Genomic DNA, 19708 nt, shown 5'->3' with positions numbered 1-19708 from the left:
TGAAAGGGGGGTGTACAGGTACATACTTCATGTTGATCACTAGTAACTCTATGGGTACGTCTATACTTACTTCCTGGTCCGGATGTAAGCGATCGATCCCGGAAGTGCTTGCCGTCGACGCCGGTACTCCAGCTCAGCGAGAGGAGTACGCGGCATCGACGGGGGAGCCTGCCTGCAGCGTCTGGACCCGCGGTAAGTTCGGACTAAGGTACTTCGAATTCAGCTACGTTATTAACATAGCTGAATTTGCGTACCTTAGTCCGAAGTGGGGGGTTAGTGTGGACCAGGCCTAAGTGGCAGACTGAAAAAGCAGCTCCAGAGAGAGCAGATTCCTTACCTCCACTTCAAAAATGAAGTCACTGTGACCAAGGGCCATTGAGTTGAAAAGAGGTTGTTGTTTTTTTAAGAATGGAAAACAGGAGACCTCCAAAAGCCACACATACTCTTTTACTTACCAAGATGATCCCCCCAAGACTTCCTTAATTTATGCCATTTATGCAGCTCTTTGTTAACCCCAGACTAGTAAGCATTTTTAAACAAAGTATCCTCCAGCAGTGCTCAAGTGAAAACCCTGAAACAAAACAAAAGAAGTAGTCTATGTGATACAAATCTATCCCAAAATAGTCAGTGTTTTCAATGAAAACATTTTTTAAAAATAATAAAACACTGAAACATTTTGCTGCAAAAACCAAAACTGCTTACCACTTGTATTTATAATACAAAATATTTTGTAGGTGGTAGGAACATAATTATTGTGCTGATATTAGAATATAAATGGTTATAATTCATAAAAACTGAAACTCAGTATTGGGTCAATTTCAGGACATTCTCTAGGAAAATTCTGTGCCTGCCTCTACTGTTCCTCTGGAGTTGCTCACTAGGGAGGATGACCCCAAAAACAGAAACTGAGGAAGGGGTAAGAAGAGACTGAAAGCTCAGAAAGGTGGAGCTTCACGTTTATATGACATCTACTAGCCAGATACCAATACAAAACAGGATCCAGAGATACCACCAAAGCAGAAAACCCAACACTGTCTCCTTCCCAGCAGCTGGTAGCAGGGAGATAGGAATCTCACCAGAACACTGCCCTTGGAATTCGCTAGTGGAGCTCTGGTCTCCCTCCCTATCTTTCACATGTACCTTTGAGCTCTCCCTCTGGTAGATGTCTAGTAAATTTTTCAAGCCCTGTATATTTAGAAAAACGAGTCAAAAAACACTACAGAAGAAGTTACGATCTTGGTCTGGGAGGTGATGTTTTAGGGCTGTCGATTAATCGCAGTTAACTTACGCGATTAAAAAAAAATCACGATTAATCGCAGTTTTAATCACACTGTTAAACAACAGAATACCAATTGAAATTTATTAAATATTTTGGATGTTTTTCTATATATCTATTTTCTATATATATATATAGATTGATTTCAGTTACAACACAGAATACAAAGTGTACACTACTCACTCTATATTATTTTTTATTACAAATATTTGCACTGTAAAATGATAAACAAAAGAAACCATATTTTTCAAATCACCTCATACAAGTACTGTAGTGCAACCTTTTTACCATGAAAGTTGAACTTACAAATGTCGATTTTTTTTGTGTTACATAATTACACTCAAAAACAAAACAATGCAAAACTTCAGCGCCTAGAAGTCCACTCAGTCCTGCTTCTTGTTCAGCCAATTGCTCAGACAAACAAGTTTGTTTACATTTACAGGAGATAATGCTGCCAATGCCACCAGAAAGTGAGAACAGGCATTCACATGGGACTTTTGTAGCCCGCATTGCAAGGTATTTATGTGCCAGATATGCTAAACCTTCGTATGCCCCTTCATGCTTCGGCCACCGCTCCAGAGGACATGCTTCCATGCTGATGAAGCTCGTTAAAAAAATAATGCATTAATTAAATTTGTGACTGAACTCCTTGAAGGAGAATTGTATGTCTCCGGCTGTGATTTACCTGCATTCTGCTATAGATCTCATGTTATAGTAGTCTCGGATGATGACTCAGCACACGTTGTTCGTTTTAAGAACACTTTTGCTGCAGATTTGACAAAATGCAAAGGTGGTACCAATGTGTGATTTCTAAAGATAGCTACAGCACTCGACCCAAGGTTTAAGAATCTGAAGTGCCTTCCAAAATTTGAGAGGGATGAGGTGTGCAGCATGCTTTCAGAAGTCTTAAAAGAGCAACACTCCAATGCGGAAACTACAGAACCCAAACCACCAAAAAAGAAAATCAACCTTCTGCAGGTGGCATCTGACTCAGATGATGAAAATGAACGTGCATCAGTCCGCACTGCTTTGGATTGTTATCGAGCAGAACCTGTCATCAACATGGACGCATGTCCTCTGGAATGGTGGTTGAAACATATGAAGGGACATATGAATCTTTAGCGCATCTGGCATGTAAATATCTTGTGACGCTGGCTACAACAGGGCCATACGAATGCCTGTTCTCACTTTCAGGTGACATTGTAAACAAGAAGTGGGCAACATCATCTCCTGCAAATGTAAACAAACTTGTTTGTCTGAGCGTTTGGCTGAACAAGAAATAGGACTGAGTGGACTTGTAGGCGCTAAAGTTTTGCATTGTTTTATTTTTGAATGTAGTCATTTTTTGTACATAATTCTACATTTGTAAGTTCAACTTTCATGATAAATAGATTGCACTACAGTACTAGTATTAGGTGAATTGAAAAATACTATTTCTTTTGTTTTTTACAATGCAAATATTTGTAATCAGAAATAAATATAAAGTGAGCACTGTACACTTTGTATTCTGTCTTGTAATTTAAATCAATATAATTGAAAATGTAAAAAAATCCCAAAATATTTAAATAAATGGCATTCTATTATTGTTTAACAGTGCGATTAATTGTGATTAATTTTAATCGTGAAATTAATCGCGATTAATTTTTTTTAATTGTTTGACAGCCCTAGATGTAATGTTAAACACGAATTAAGTCTTGAGTGGCAAAAATCTACAGTGTCTCCAGTTACATTAAGACAGACAGACCTCTCTAAACCTATGTCTGGATATCAAACTGACAGGCAGAAACAAATGGCTTTTGGTTGAAAGAGGGTTATCCTGTATGTAAGATTTCAATGTTCTGTAGCTAAATTTAAGGTCAGACTAACACTGTTTTCCATAGTAGTCATTGTTAGCACATTGTCATTTAATGATTTTTCTCTTTATTTCTGTAAAATGAAAGAATATTTTAGTAACCATTTAACTCTAAAAGAAACAGACCTTGGAACTATAACATGGATCAGTTACTGAGGGTGCCGCAGAGAGAAAACCTGATCCCTGACCTAAGGGGACACAGGGCCAGGATTAAGTAACAGCTTAGATAGAAGGTCACGTGCATAAAGACTGGTCTCTCTCTCCAAATAGTGCAGTAAGAGGGATGGTCAGAGACATTGTGAGATAGTGAAATAACCTTAAAGATCTTAGGTAGAATTATGATACACATTTGAGAGAAGTGTAGTTGATTTTAACACACGTCAATATTAGATGTAACTGATCACTTGCCAGGAATTTGCTATGTGAACTGCAGAGGCTGAAGTGAATTGGTATGAAGTTCCCACAGTGGAAGTTTTACACTTCCCCCATATGGTATAAGCCACCATGGCTATACTTAACTTAAAATATTAGGAAAAGATAAGTTCTTGGAGACCATCCAGAAGTTAATGGCTACAATTAAGATTATCATAATGTTTAAATTAGAGTTTGTAGCAATAAATATTAAACGGGTTTGCGAACTGTTGACTGTTTATATCATTCAGCCAACAGCTCTTCCCATAATGCTGAAACAATAAAATCCTTTGAAAAAAATCTTTCTTCCATATTTCCACAACGTGTGAAAATGCAATTTGTTAGGATGTAGGTCAGGGGTGGCCAACCTGTGGCTCCGGAGCCGCATGTGGCTCTTCAGAGGTTAATATGTGGCTCCTTGTATAGGCACCGACTCCGGGGCTGGAGCTACAGGCACCAACTTTCCTGTGTGCCGGGGGATGCTCACTGCTCAACCCCTGGCTCTGCCACAGGCCCTGTCCCCACTTCACCCCTTCCTCCAAGGCCCTGTCCCTTCCCACCCCCTTCCCCGAGCCTACCATGCCCTTGCTCCTCCCACTCCCACTCTCCCTCAGAGCCTCCTGCACACTGTGGGAGGCACGGGGAGGGAGGCGCTGATCAGTGGGGCTGCTGGCAGGTGCGGGGGGGGAGAGATGATGGGGGCTGCTGATGTATTACTGTGGCTCTTTGGCAATGTACATTGGTAAATTCTGGCTCCTTCTCAGGCGCAGGTTAGCCACCCCTGATGTAGGTGATCTTGGGTATGAGGCATATTGATATGCTTTAATGGAATTTTATTATGTTTCATGGTGGATTTATTTGTTAAAATTCCATAAGCTTCATTGAAATTCACTGAAAAGAGTGATTCTAGATGATGTCCCTTGACATAGTTCCATCACCGGAGGAGACATTCTAACTTTTATTGTACATAAAGCCAACTGATCAGCTCTCCAGGCATGACTGAAGAATAAGGAAGAGAGGACCTAACTTTGGAAACAAATTCCAATTGCAACTAGTCACTCACCTAAAAAGATTAATATTTTCATAGGTTAGGTCCAAATAAAGGGAGATTCCCCGATGCCCTACCCTGCCAATTTGTTACAAATTAATGTAAAGTGTCACCATTATTCTTGGAACTGGCATCCTGTAAAATGTAATACCCGAATGGTGAATTACAATTAGCGAAATTGTTAGTGTCATGTGAAAGAGAACATTTCCATTTGGAAACAATATAAATATAATTCTCTGTTCCAGAAGAAAGTTAGAGTTTTATCATAATGCAGTATTTCATTAAGATACACAGGCACACTCAGTCATTAAACATACACAATGAAATAATCAGTTAATTAAAATTACATGTATTTTTCTGATAATAAACTGTGCTTTAGTTTGATTTTCCAAGTGCAGCTAAGGAACTAATTTTTAATTATGGAGAGACAGTCCATAGTCAATGTTGTGACAAGCTTTCTACTGAAAGGTCACTTTACCCACAACTAAACTGATTTCGCTCAAGGTTCTCATAATTACTTCTGCCAGAAAAGTCTTGGTAGTATTTATAAAATTTGGGCATAATCAGACCAGGAATCCATGTTTTGAAATAAAAAGGTTTTAACTGCAAGTTTTTTTGCCAACTACTAAAAACAACTTGGCTGAAGAACTCCAAATCTAATTTATTCTGCTGTCCCCACTATGAAAGTATTCTTTGAACAAGTCTGCAAAAGTCCAGAAATTCTAAAATAGTCCACGTTTTAAAGAACGAAAATACAGCATTAAGATACTTCAAACAAGTTTAACATCAAAGCTTCTGCATGAGACTGACAAATCCAATTGCTGGCAGCAACTAAGAGAATTTTCCCTGACAAGAAGGCATGTCAATTTTTGCACAATGCTAGCTATCATTTTTAAATACACGTATTTTTAACCTTCAAAATTAAGATCTTTTTGTACCTGAGCCCACATACTGATGTGTTCCTGAGTCTGCAAACAACACTAGTGTCTTCTACTGCTTCAGCTTTGTCAAACAGAAGCAGAGTGAAATTAGCAAGACTCTTTTTAGTGTCACTGGTGCTATTAAGAAAGCTGTGATCAGCAGTGAAGCTGAGAAGAATCATGTCAATTTCATTTTGCTACTGTCTAGGAAACCTATGACCCATAGGAGAGGCAAACACTGAAGCTATTCACATGGGAGGACCAAAAGAAACAGAGAGTTAGAGATTTTCCTATGCTGTAGCCAAGAGACTAGGCAAGGAGCATCATAGCAGAAAGCTCTAAATGCACAACTGTCAAGAAGCTCCTGAGTGGAGGGAAGAGAGTGAGAATTCTCTTTTTTCCAACAACCAGAGACAAGTTTCAGAGGACTGAAAAGGGAGTGGGGGTGAAGAACTAGGAGGCTTAAAATTTTTCAGATGCCTATTAGTGCGATACAAAAGGTACAGTCCCCACAGAGGGCCCAGTACAATGTTGGATTTATTTTTCAAAATTATTTTATTTACACTTCTCTTAAATTGCATAGCCAAGGCTTGCAGTTACACAACACTTAGTAGCCAGAGTGAAAAATATCTGTACCCCTCCCTCACATTCACACAGACTGAACAAAATCAAAATAGGGCGCACTCAATCCAAAACAACACCAGGGAGCTGCACTTAATACTCAAAATGTGTATAGAAAAGGACACACTCCCTCTGTCTCTCTTCAGCTCTGCTCAAACTCTCCCACTTTCAGGAATCCCTCCTCACAGCACCCTACATGGGGGGCTACATCAAACTGAAGATGGTTCCGACTGTAGCTGCCCAATTATTGAGTGGAGTGTCACGGCAGAAGCACATTATACCAACAGGTGTTAGCTTTAACTTTTTAAACTCTAAACAAGTTGGCACCTGGTTATATAAGAGACTGCCCTCCTCCCTGTGTCATACTGCCACAATAGAAGTAAACTGCGGCACTTAATCTGGAGCTCCCTCATGATAAAAAAGGAGACAGCTATTACCAGGGTGTTATCCATGCATTCCCCTCCACTCTCAAACTCCCTCTAAATCCATTCAGATGCATTAACCTTCCAGTTACACTGCAATGTTCCACTATTTTCCTTTCTTTATTATATGTGTTGTAAATGTATTTACTGCTAGGTGCAACCAGGAAGTTAGCAATTTAGCTATGATGGAATGGGCATGTTTTTGTTATTTTGGATTAAGGTAGGATATTGTCAATTTTAATTGTACGGGCACCCAGAGCAAAGGATGGGGGGGCCTGCAAAAAAACACCACCACCAATAATAGCATCCGCATTGAAAGAATAAAATAAAAAAAATTGAGCTCTGGTGGACCAATATGTTGGAAGGAATTCAAGAGACAAGGATCTCACCTTAAAAATCCTGCCACCAGCCTTCCTGTTAAATCAGAATCTTGGCTGATCTCTCAACTCCAGCAGTATCACACAAGGAGAGAGAGTGATTTTAAAAGATAGTCAGGATCCAAAATAGTTAGAGCTTCATGAGTTTAACACACCACCTTGGATTATACCTAAAAAAGTAATTACAAACTAGCATAGTCCAAGGGGCACTTGCCAAAACACACCTTCTGCAAGAAGCACTGCTACTCTAGATATCACAGAGCTGAAAAGGTTACCACTTGGAAGGAGAAGTCAGTGCCCTATGAAGCAGAGATGGAAAATGTACATGCTTGACCACTCCTACTATCTAGACAGCAGCTGGAGGTGGGCGGCTTGGTTTCTCAGCAGGGTGCTGCCCCTCTGGACCTTGATGATGCGCCTTCATTGACATCTTTTGTATTGGCCTCAGGCTTATCAGGTCTAGTATGTTTCAAGCCAGTCTTCCCCCAACCTTCCCAAAGGTTATCAAACAACCTTATGCCTGCACACAGTATAATGGGGTATGAGACTCATTTTCAGTGTTGAGTACTATACTGTCCAATGTTCTACATATTAGCATGTATACAAATTCACCACGGGCGCAACCTATATAACTACAAATTAGCTTCTAAATAATGTAGTCTCTCTGGGGTAAGACAGAAACAAAAGCATCTTGCCTACTGTACTTCAAATACACACCAACAACCTGTGCAATCCCACTTTCCCAAATACAACCAACTGATATCAGAATCTTACAGTCATATTAACCCTTTGGTATCCTCAACAGTGCGGTTCCCTGCTGCTGCACACATCACAAACCCAGTACACCTACACAACTCAACTATGATTCAAACCATTACCTAAAATGCAGTGGATCTAGTACAAGATGTCTAATATTATAGCCTTTTTAAGGTCCATAGATGAACTGACAAAATATACTGGTTTTAATATGTTTAAACATGCATACTCAAGGTATACAGGGTTTAGTGGTGTCAACTTGGTGTCTTACTCAGACTTTTACTTACCTTACATGCACAGTGTCCAGGGCAGCACTGAGGTTGTTTGTTGAAATGTAACTGTGCAGTTCCACATTTTTAAGTGTTTAGGCCATTGAAAGTTTAATCTTAGTTTAGAACTGCCTGGCTTTCCAAGGTGTTTTTTTGTTTTGTTTTTAAGGGAGTAAGTAACTATACGCATCAGATTTGCCACGGTTATTAATGTAAGAGTACCATGGAAGCAGCAAAGCCACCACAGGCAGTTCCTCGCTTGTAAGTTCTACTGAGGGGCAAGTTTGTCAGACAGAGCATTACTGCCCACAGAAGCAGCAACTTCAGGTCTCTATCTAGGGTAAGTTTGAAGCCTGCTGAGGGGGGACTGTGAGTAGAAGCCAGAGTATGGTGCAGAAACCATGAAATATGACCTTAGTGGCAAAAGTTAGGATCACAGAATTACCATGCAAAAATGTCATGGTAAAGCCAAGTTAATGTTAAAAGGAAGCAATATGGTTCAACGGATAGGGTAGTAACCTAAGGAGTCATGAGATTCATGTTCTATTCCCAGCTCTACTGTGTAACTGTAGAGGGAATGAGCCCAAAATTATCAAAAGCAACCACAAATTTTGGGTGCCTGACTTGAAACATCGACTGTTTTCCTGAGGTGTTGACACACACAGCTCCACATGAAGTCCATGGGAGCTCAAAGTGCTCACCACCTCTGGAAAACAAAACCAAAAAAATAGACCATAAATGGCTAAAAGTTGGGCACCCAGAAGTTGTTGTTTCCATAATTAGAGGCCACTTCTGATCATTTCACTCTTTGTGGCCTTTCTCCATCTGTGAAGATGGAAGAATGATGCTTGGGTACTGGCTACCTTAATATCACCTTTGTAAAGCTACAATGAAAAATGCTCATGTGGGTGTAATACCATTATGATAACAGATGCAGACTTTTCTATAATGGTGAAGCGCAGATATTTTCCCTTTAAACTTTATGCTAAGTATTTGCATCTTAATTAAAGTGTGCAATATGCAACTTTAAAATCCAGACAAGGCTCACAGGACAAAAATTAAACTTGTCATAACCAGAATAGGGATACAACTGGCCAGGCAAGACACCCCTATGAAATCGGAGAAACCCAGAACCCACTGTTTTCTATAGTCAGGTCACTTAACACAGTTAACTTTTTAAAAATAATGCAGACCTCACAACAAGAGGACAAAAAGTTGCCCTATTAATTTATTTTTAAAAGGTTGAAGGAGGATTAAAATAAATGCATGAAATATTGCCTGCATTTGTTCAGAAATTAGAAATAGGAAGGATGATGGATCAAGTAAAAAAAGTTACAGGATCTACCAATCCCCATATGCGACAGGGTCACTGACACAACTAAAGGCAGGATATTGGATTTGAGGGTCGAACAATCTGGACCAGCCCAGCAATGCTACATTCTTTGAAGTTTAAGTGATGATATGAACATGAATGGTCTAGCCAATTCAAGATTTAACACTCTCCTACTAAACTGTGATTACAATTACAAACTGCAGATGTAAGAAAGCCAGTAGACAAACTGACAAGACATATACCAATTCACAAACATAGCATACCAAATTTGCTGCAAAACTATAGTGCTATGTTAACCACATACAGAGAATGCTAGGAAAGTGACACAAGTCCTCATCTCCCAGGTGGCTCTGGGTCAGACCTGGTCAAGCTGTTAACTGTGAATAATTGAGCCAGCTTTATTCAGGGAGCCAGGAGCACCATGACAGCACAGGTGTGGACACTGCTGGGGCATCGTGCAGGGGGCCAGCCCCATCTCAGACCTGCAGTTTCTATACATGCTGGGACTTTCAAAGGACCCTAAGGGAGTTCGGCACCCAAGCCCCACTGAAATTCAACAGGAGAAGGGTGCCCAACGCCCATAGGGTCCTTTACAAATTCCCGCCTTTAGTCCACCTAAGAGGCACCCCCCAAGGCGTGAAGCCCAAGGGAGAGCTCAGCCCCGCTACCCGCAGGGGCCGGGCCCGGGCAGCAAGAGCGGGGCCAGTCCCCACGCACCAGGCCTCGGCCCCCTCTCCCGGGCCCACACCCCCCCTTTCCCGGGCCCTGTGCACCCGACCCCGCCGAGCCGGCCCCGCTCTCCGGGCACAGCCCCGCTCCGTGCCCGGCCTCTGCCCTCCTCGGGCCGGGCCCACTCCCGCTGACACTCCCGGCCCGGCCCCGCCTCCGCCCCCCGGCCCTGTCAGGCCTACTCCCCCCGATCCCGCGGCCCGGCCCCGCCCTCACCTGAGGGAGCCTCCGCCGTGTCCGCGGCTGGCAGCGGGCTGAGGCCCCGGCCTTGGGCCCGTCGCACCGGGGGAGGGGGTCGGCCCGCTCCCTGCCAAGCGCCCAGGACACCCACGGCAGCCCGGCCGCAGCTCCGCCTCCTCCCGGGCACGTGACCGAGTGGGAGCGCGCCGCGAGACAGGACAGCGCGCGCGCGCGCGCCTCCGCCAACAACACGACTGCCGCCCTGCCTAGCTCTGAGCGCGGCTGAGCCGGAGAGTTGGGGAGAGCCTGAGTGCCCCGCCCAGACACCCCCCGACGCCCGCAGGGCACAGCCTGACCCCGCCCCCCCAGAGCCTGACCGCCGCGCCCAGACACCCCCCAGGGCACAGCCTGAACCCCCCCCGAGAGCCTGACTGCCCCGCCCAGTCACCCCCAGGGCACAGCCTGACCCCCCAGACACCTGCAGGGCACATCCTGAACCCCCGCCCCGAGAGCCTGACCGCCTTGCCCAGACACCGCCTTGCCCAGACACCCCCAGGGCACAGCCTGACCCCTCTGACACCCCCAGGGTACAGCCTGACTGCCCCTGAGAGCCTGACCACCCCACCCAGACACCCCCAGGGCACAGCCTGACCCCCATCCCCCCGAGTGCCTGATCACCCCACCCAAACACCCACAGGGCACAGCCTGACCCCCCCGACACCCACAGGACACAGACGGACCCCCCCACTGAGAACCTGACCGCCCCGCCCAGACACTCCCAGGGCACAGCCTGACTCCCCTCACTGAGAGCCTGACCCCCCCGAGACCTCCGAGACCACAGTCTGACCCCCCAAGTGAACCCCTGACACCCCCAGGGCACAGTCTGCCCCCACCACTGAGAGCCTGACCCACCAGACCCCCCCCTCCAGGCACAGTCTGACTCCCTCGAGTGAACCCCCGAGACCCCCGCCCAGGACACAGTTTGACCGCCCCACTGAGAGAGACCCCTGACACCCCCAGGGTACGGCCTGACCTCCCCCCCACAGAGACACTGGGGCGGCACCCCCACAGGAAAGCATCACCCCACCCACCACTGAAAGGAGATACCTGTCCTTCCCCACCCTCCCACAGGCACCCCAGTGGAGAAACTCACCACCACCATCCCCCATTGAGAGAGACTGGGATGCCCCCTCCTCAGCATCAAAGACATCCCTTGGGTTGGGGACCTCCCCTCCGGCTACTTGGGAGGGCCCCTCAGTCCCACACAGTGGGTAGGAGCAGGAAGGAAGATCATTCCTTTTCTCCATGGAGATAGCACCACTCCACAGCCACCTCCAGTCCCACAAAACTCACCCTCCCCCCCGCCCCCGCCCCATACACCACCACTCCCAATCCTTCACGCCCAAGGGAAGCACTTAACCTGAAATTATGAGAGATTCCCACCCCATCTCTGCTGAGAGGTCTGAGCCCCACCACAAATCCCATCACCCTGTGTGCCAGGCCTTGCAATGAAACCCACATTAAAAGCCCTTCCCCTACCAATGAGTGAGACTTGAGGAGAGTACCACTCCTGATAGGCACCCCTGATAACTACACACCACACCCTATAGCAGAATTGTATCATTAACTACAGTGTATCTACATGAGAGGAAAATCTCCCTCCCGCTCAGTGCAACAACAAAGGTTTTAAATACTGCCCTAAAATGTATCTCACTTGAGGAGCATCCCCCCCAACTCCAAACCACTGAGACTTGCCTCATACCTCATGACTTAGGATGCTGTTGGTTTTGTAACCAATTCTGCAAATAAACAACGGGCATTTCCTGGACCAGGCTGTAAAGGAAAACGGAAACCTTTACAGAAAACTAGTAGGTTGTAATATTTAAATAACTATAATGCTTCCCTCTGAGGATCTCAAAGCACTTAATAAACATTATTAGATCATGCCATACAACATCTCTCAGGGTAGGTATTGTTAGCTCTGATTTACAGATGGGTAAACTGAGAAACTTAGGCCATGTCTACATTATCACTTTTGTCACTATAACCTATGTCGCTCAGGGGTGTGAAAAAAAACCACCCCGAGTGACATAAGTTACACTGACAGAAGCACCGGTGTGAACAGAGCTAAATCAGCGGGAGAGCTTCTCCTGTGACATAGCTACCGCCACTGCTGAAGGTGGTTTTATTATGTCAACGGGAGAGCTCTCTCCCGCCTGCATAGAGTGGCTACACGTGCGATCTTACAGTGGTGCAGCTGCATTGGTACAGTATAGACATGGCCTTAGACTTGTCAAAGGTCACATTGGGGATTTTTAAAATGTGTGTGTATGTAGCTAATTAGTAGGTCCTCAGTACTGCAAGCTGTTCCATATGGGCAGATCTCTGCACTTGTGTGGAGAGCCAGTGACTTCAGTGAGTCTTTGCAAAGGATAACGGTCTACCCATGAAGAATAGCTTGAAAGATCAGCAGCTATAGGATTTTGTGCCTAATGCTACAAACCTGTATTCATACAAGTAGAGCTAAGGTGATACAGGACATCTGTGACATTGGGAACAGAAGTCAGATCTTCATGAACTCTCAGGCAACCAAGACTCAAATAGGGATTTAGGCCCAGACAGGGCCGCCCAGAGGATTCAGGGCGCCTGGGGCAAAGCAATTTTGGGGGCCCCTTCCATAAAAAAAAGTTCCAATACTATAGAATACTATATTCTCGTGGGGGCCCCTGCGGGGCCCAGGGCAAATTGCCCCACTTGCCCGCCCCCCCCCCCCCGGGCGACCCTGGGCCCAGATCCACAGAGGTATTTAGGCTCCTAACTTCCATTGAAATCAATGGAAGTTAGGAACCTAGCTACCATTGTGGATCTGGGCCTTACAGCTCAAGTCAACACCCTTTCTGGAGGTGTGTTCTTAGTGCTTTTCATTGGAGAACATTTGTTCAGCTAGTCCTTTGGGCCCTGATCGTTAAAGGCAGGGCCGGCTCCAGGCACCAGCCCACCAAGCATGTGCTTGGGGCGGCGCCTGGAGGGGGGCGGCGTGGCGGGGCCCCGGCCGGGCTCGCCGCCCTCCCCCCGGCGCTCCGGCCGGTCGGGGAGAGCGGAGCGCCGGGGGGAGGGCGGCGAGCCTAGGGCGGCAAAAAAGCCAGAGCCGGCCCTGGTTAAAGGAACGAGGCCTTTGGGAGTTAGGCACCTTTGAGGATCTGGGCTTTAGTACCTGTTTCTTTCCTCTGGGTCATACTGGCAGCCTTTGTCTGCCTACAGCCTGCTGAAGAATGAAGGAAAACTCACTGTGAGGGGATTCCTTCTGACAGCTCAGCAGAAAAGAGGGAGGGAGCCTCATTCAGAATCTGACAAGAAGAGGAGCTTTAGGCACATTTGATTTTACACCAGTGAGTTCCTGTTTGCCTGGAATATTGTTCATAAGAATAGCAGCTCCCTGTGCTCTGTTTTATTCAATTTCCTATCTGTTCAGGCAGTTTACACATCGAAAGTTTACAATCCTGAGAAACCAGCTATACTGAAGTTTAGACCGGACCGCTTTAGGGTCTGAAAATCATCCTTTTACCACTCCTGTCTTCATACCTTCTTCTGTGCTGCCCCCAATGTGGGAAGTCCCTCTTCATGTTCTAATCTCCACCAACCCCACAAAACCAGCCCACACTGAAAGAAATGAAGTGTTAGATTAGAATCTTTTTTTAAAAAAACCAACCAACCAACCAAACAAACAAAAAAACCCTACCTTCTTTAGGTTTCCTTCTGCACCCTTTATTCTCTTGTGTCTAGATTGCAAACTCCTTGAGGCAGAGACTGTTGTAATTTGTGTGTCTAGGTTAGCAGCCAACACATTATCAATGCATACATAGTAATAATTAGCCAGATGCATTATTTTTCAATGAAAGAGTTTAACTGACGGTATGATACTATGCGTGATGATTTGTCATCACTCTACCCTTTGAGCTAATCATGTAAGTGCTCTGACTTCATGATCTGGCCCTGGGAGGCTTGTATATGTAGAGAAGCTAGCTTCATGTCTAATGGCACGTGGAATCAGAGTCCAACTGTGAGGTTTTGAGTGCCCTTAGCATCTTAAAGAATTGGGGCCTTGTAGAGAGTAGGGGATGACACTTTTCAGTATATTATTGTCTAATTGGGGCTCTGTAAAATACTTTTTCCTGTGGGCTGTATATCCCTGTAAAGAAGGCCAGAGCTGGCACAAACACTATATGATTAAGATTAAGCAGCCTTTTTTGACAAAGAACCAGTTCTCCATCAAAGAATCCAGAGATCAGCTTCTCCATGCAGGTGAGGGGAAACATGTTCCCCAAGGCTGAAGGGGGGAGGAGGTGGCATCAGGGTGAAGGGGGTTGGTCTGAATGGGAGACCCCCAATGCAGGACTATGTAGAAAGCATCTGCAGCTGGCAGTCCAGCTGTGGGCTCTGGTTGACAGTCTGACTTTCACCTTAGTTTGTCAGACCAATATTTGCAGCCAGCAAATCAAATGTGATTCATCAACTGCAGACACATTGAGTGGGTGTCAGGGCCATTGCAGGAGGCTCAGGGTCAGAGGGATTTTAAGTGGCGGAATTATAAGGAGATGGAGGAGAGGGGAAATTACTTGCGGGGGAGGGAGAAAGGAGACGTTCTGTCAGTGAACTAAAGGAGGTTTACAGGCTGAGGCAGCTGTGAAAGGAGCAGTACTGGTTGTTTCACTCCCGACAGCACCTCTTTATGCTCAGACAGGCCACCTCTTCAATGATTTGTGCCTTGTGGGACAAATTCCCAGAATGCATTGCAACTGAACTGATTTAGGAAAACACTAGTGTGTTTATGGGGCTTCAATGCGTAGCTTCTCAAAATGGTTCAGCATGGCTAGTGTGGACAGACAGAGTCATTTGTCCTTTAACCAGTTGTATGTGACCAGGTAAAATACAAACAGCTCAATTCTCTATTGTAGGTCTATCCAATGGTGTCACTTCAGTGCTGCTGCTCTGCTCTCCCCCAGGAGCTGAATTTCACTCCTGAGGCTGTTCTAATTTGAGCCAAAGGGACCCAAAATATGAAGAGGTACAAAGGTGGCTGAAGGCTCCTCCAGCCTGTTCCTGTGCTGAGCACTGCTTGAGCCTCTGGCTTTAGTAGGGTTACTCCTGATTTACCCAGGTGTGAGTGAGATCAGAAGCAGGCCCAGTGTTTTTAAGAACAGCCACAGGGATGTATAGCCTACGAGGGAAATTTGAGAATAGTCCTAAGAGAGGCTCTTTCTCACCTGTTTGTAAGAAAAGAATAAATATTTCTTTTTAAAAATTGTTAAGAGCAGTATCCCCTTTAACACGTCCGACACACACCATTTGTTTTTATATTTGAAACAAATGTACCACACCACTGGAAAGACATACGTGACATGAGAAATAGACGTGCACATACGGTATATTAACCTTTCAAACCAAATCTTACTTAGTTTACTTGAAAAAGTAGAGCCTCAAAATGTGGACCCAAATTGGGGATGTTTGGATCTGGGGCTACTGTGCTGGCTCCTTCTATAAAATACACTGAGATCTAGGTTCTTCGGGCAGGGCCGGCTCTGGCTTTTTTGCCGCCCTAGGCAAAAAAGCCACCCGCCGCGCCCCCCTCCCCCCCCCAGCGCGGCAGGGGAGGGCGCCGAGCCCAGCCGCGGGCCCACAATCCCCGACCGGCCAGAGTGCCGGGGGGAGGGCGGCGAGCCCGGCCGGGGCCCCGCCACGCCGCCCCCCTCCAGGCGCCACCTCAAGCACATGCTTGGTGGGCTGGTGCCTGGAGCCGGCCCTGTCTTCGGGGCAGGGATGTACATAGAGTCCCTAGTGCAATTTTGGGCCTCTAGGTACTACAGTAATACAAATAATAATACAATGCAATCTATCAATAGAACACTATAAAGGATGAAACAAGTACATCATGAGTGCATAATACAAAAAGAAAACTGCATTTATTTCAGCCTTTTTTCATTGTATGTGAAAAAATGCACAAATACATGTGATTTCAATACAATCAAAGTCACGGCTATGATTACAATGCATTTTCATAGGTCAGTATTTTCAAATAAAAATGATCCTGTACAATAAATGTGGCATCGTTACACTTGTATTCATGACCATGTATGGATTTTCCAAAATGAAATACTATGTAACAATTCTGTTATAAGAACTTAATCGCTCCATGCCCACAGTAGAACTGCAAAAAGTGATTCCTAGTCTAGAATCTGTACGTGGTCTCTTTAACAAATATGGGGAGAAGGAGTGGGGAGCAGACATGTTTTGATGAGATTTTAATTGCTTTCTTACCAATCTGCACATACTTCTGTCTAGGTAGGAAAAAGGAAGATGACATGTAGATACCAAAGTGACAGGCACAGTATAGTTTAGCTATACTAGAGGGACCAGCTCCCTGAAGTTTTCTTGCAGCTGGTGGTCTGAGACCCCCTTGTGGAAGATTGGCACTAAGCTAAGGGACTGTCCTCAGTTATATGAACTTCCTCCTTATCTTGAAGGGCTTCAGCCTGGAAGAAGCTACTGTCGTTGAGGGACTTTCTCCCTCCTAAGTATCCCTGTGGAAATCATTCCCTTCTGCACAAGGGCTGAACACTGGAGGGCTCTATGTTGGCAGATAGCCTTGTTATTGGAGGTTCCACCATTGAACCTCCTCATCTGCCCTATCCACAGAGGCTTTTTTTTAAGGATCATTACAATCTGTTACTCCTTCTGAAAGCTGCCCTCCCAATGTGCTCCTTTCTCTGGCCTATAACAACAAGAAACCCTTTGCTGATGTATAGAACTTTCTCAAAACCATTGCAAAGTAAACATTCAGCCACTATAGCAGCACTTCCCACTAAGTCAGACTTTTAATAGGTTAAAAAAAAACCCACCTTATTTCTGATTAGTGCTATAATCTTGTCCCCTATGAAAAGGTTATGAGTTTTATCTAGTTATGCTTAAGAGGCCTGATTCATCTATCCCTCAGACTAATGTAAATCCAGAGTAACTCTACTGAAGTCCCTGGAGTTGCACTGGTGTGAAACTGATCTAAGTGAGGGGAAAATCGGGCCGAAAATCCTTCTTCAGTGGACCTTGGCTGTACTCAGTGCTTAAGTTGTGCCCGGGCTGAGCCCTGGCACCTCTAGGCTTGCTGAATCTGTTATGAATGTAAAAAAATTACTCGAGCCCCGGCACCTCTTTCATTACAAATTAAGCACTGGCTGTACTGGGAGAACAGATTCTCCAGAACAGAAGAGGGAATGTAGGGTAAAACAAAATAATTGTTACACATACACAAGTTGCTTGATGTCATTCTTACCCATTGTATATATCCTTACCTTTAGAGCTTTATACATAGCAGTCTGTGTTTGGCACAATTGGGAGAAGAAATACACTACTGTATTTAAAACCACTGAAATGTTGCTCTGAAGCTGCATTCATTAACTGCATTGATCTTCTGTGCATTAATTAATTGACTTGACACTCAAGGCCGGGTTCTGATCTCAGGTATTCCTGATGTACATTAGTGTATTACTCTGATTTTACAACATTGTAAATGGGTGGTAAAGAGTTTGACCTGCATTGCTTTTTCAGTCACTTCCAAGATCACGATACAAACGGTAAAGGCATTTTTTACCAAAATGTAATGTCAATTGTCTTCATAACACTTCGGGCCATGTCATACTATTGTTCTGTGTGTTCTCCCAGTGATATCAAGGCCGAATTCTGCATAAAGACTAAGGGTCAAATTCTGCTCTCATGATGTAGCAAATTGAAGTCCACTGAAGTCAATGGAATTACTGCATATTAACATATGTCCCTAAAAGCAGAATTTGTCTTTAAGGTTAGAATATGGCCCTTTAATTTCACAATATTTGTCTCATTTGTACATGAGGCAATACTACGTATTTTCTAGTAGAATGAAAATGAAATGAACTAAAATGAAATTCAATGGATCTTGCCATACTAAATTGACTACCAAGATTAGAGATGCTGCTCCTAGTAGAAATTTTCTGACCAAGCTTCAATGACAAGTGACTCTTTGTCAAATATATGCTATACTGACACCACTTTTTAACCAGAGTGAATAGGAAACTATTCATAAGGCCTTTGTTTCTGTTAGATGTGGCCTTTGGGTATAATACCATCTCCCTGTTTCTTTTAATTTTCTCACCTTCCCAGTATAGGCCCTGATCCAGCAGTACTCTTAGGAAAATGCTTAACTTTACCGCATTTGAATAATCCTACTGAAATTCCAGGTTGGGACACTTAAGTGCTCTGATGGATCAGAACCAGAGTCTTTACTTGTAAATTGTCCTTCAGGGCTCAGTATCAGACCCATACTGGTGAAAAGAAGAATTCGATTTGCAAATAGGACTTTTATCTTTCCAACTGAGCAGTAAAGTAATGTGCACTCTTTTGGATCACTATAAACCACAATTCCTGGAACACTTGTTTTACAATCATGTTCAGTAAACCTCCATATATGGGGGACAGATCATTGCTGTCATTGTCCTAGAAAAATCCCAGATTTCAACCCATGAGGATCAATGCACAAAAATGCCTCCCTCCCTTCCCTAGTAAGCCTTACAAAGTCTGCTCCAAACCACGCATAGTGTTATGAATGCGGTATGCAGCTTTCACTACAGCACTTCTCCTTTCTCCTGCCGTACTACTTGGCTGATGACTGACCCACACTGAGTCATCATGGAAATTAGACTAGATAAGGGGGTTAGACTAGATGACCCTTGTAGTCCCTTCTAACTCTATGATTCTATGATTTGTGATGGAAAATATTTTAGTTTATTCATGTCTGCTTAATAGCCACCTTGTCCTACCTTAGGGGTGTCTGCATTTCAGTAGTGCATGAAAGGGATCTCTCGGGTATGCCTTTCGTACCTCAACAGGGTGTGGTGTGACTTTATTAGTTATCATTTGTAAAATGTTGAGATCCTCGGCTAACAGAAACTACATAAGTGCAAAGAATTATTAGTTTGACAATCTGTTAGTTCATTGATCCCCTTAAGAAGATACTGCATACTCCTCCCCATTAAACTGCACTTGAGCCATAAAAAGGTATAATACAGGGATGGCCAAACTTACTGATCCTCTGAGGCGCATATGACACTCTTCAGAAGTTTGAGAGCCAGGGCACGCCTGCCGGGGCCCAGGTCTTCATCCCCATAAGATGCACCTGACAGGCCTCGGGGCTTCAGTCCTGCTCCTGCTGAAGCCCTGAGACTGGCAGGTGTGCTCTGCAGGACTGAAGCCCCCTCCCCACTGGGCAGAAACCCCTACCCCACCACCCCGCTACAAGGCAGAGATCCCAAGCTCCCCTCCCCCAGTCTGGTAAGTGGAGAATGGGGGTGGGGCTCCGCAAGCCGCACTATAATGGTCAAAGAGCCGCATGTGGCTCGCGAGTCACAGTGTGGCCACCCGTGGTATAATATGAACAAAGCAGTATTCACAAGATTCCAGCCCATTGGTCTCTCCAGGGTGAGAAGATCTG

Source organism: Emys orbicularis, chromosome 12 (genome assembly GCF_028017835.1).
Source record: "Emys orbicularis isolate rEmyOrb1 chromosome 12, rEmyOrb1.hap1, whole genome shotgun sequence".
In the NCBI taxonomy this organism is placed as follows: domain Eukaryota; kingdom Metazoa; phylum Chordata; order Testudines; family Emydidae; genus Emys; species Emys orbicularis.
This window is presented reverse-complemented; position numbering follows the sequence as displayed.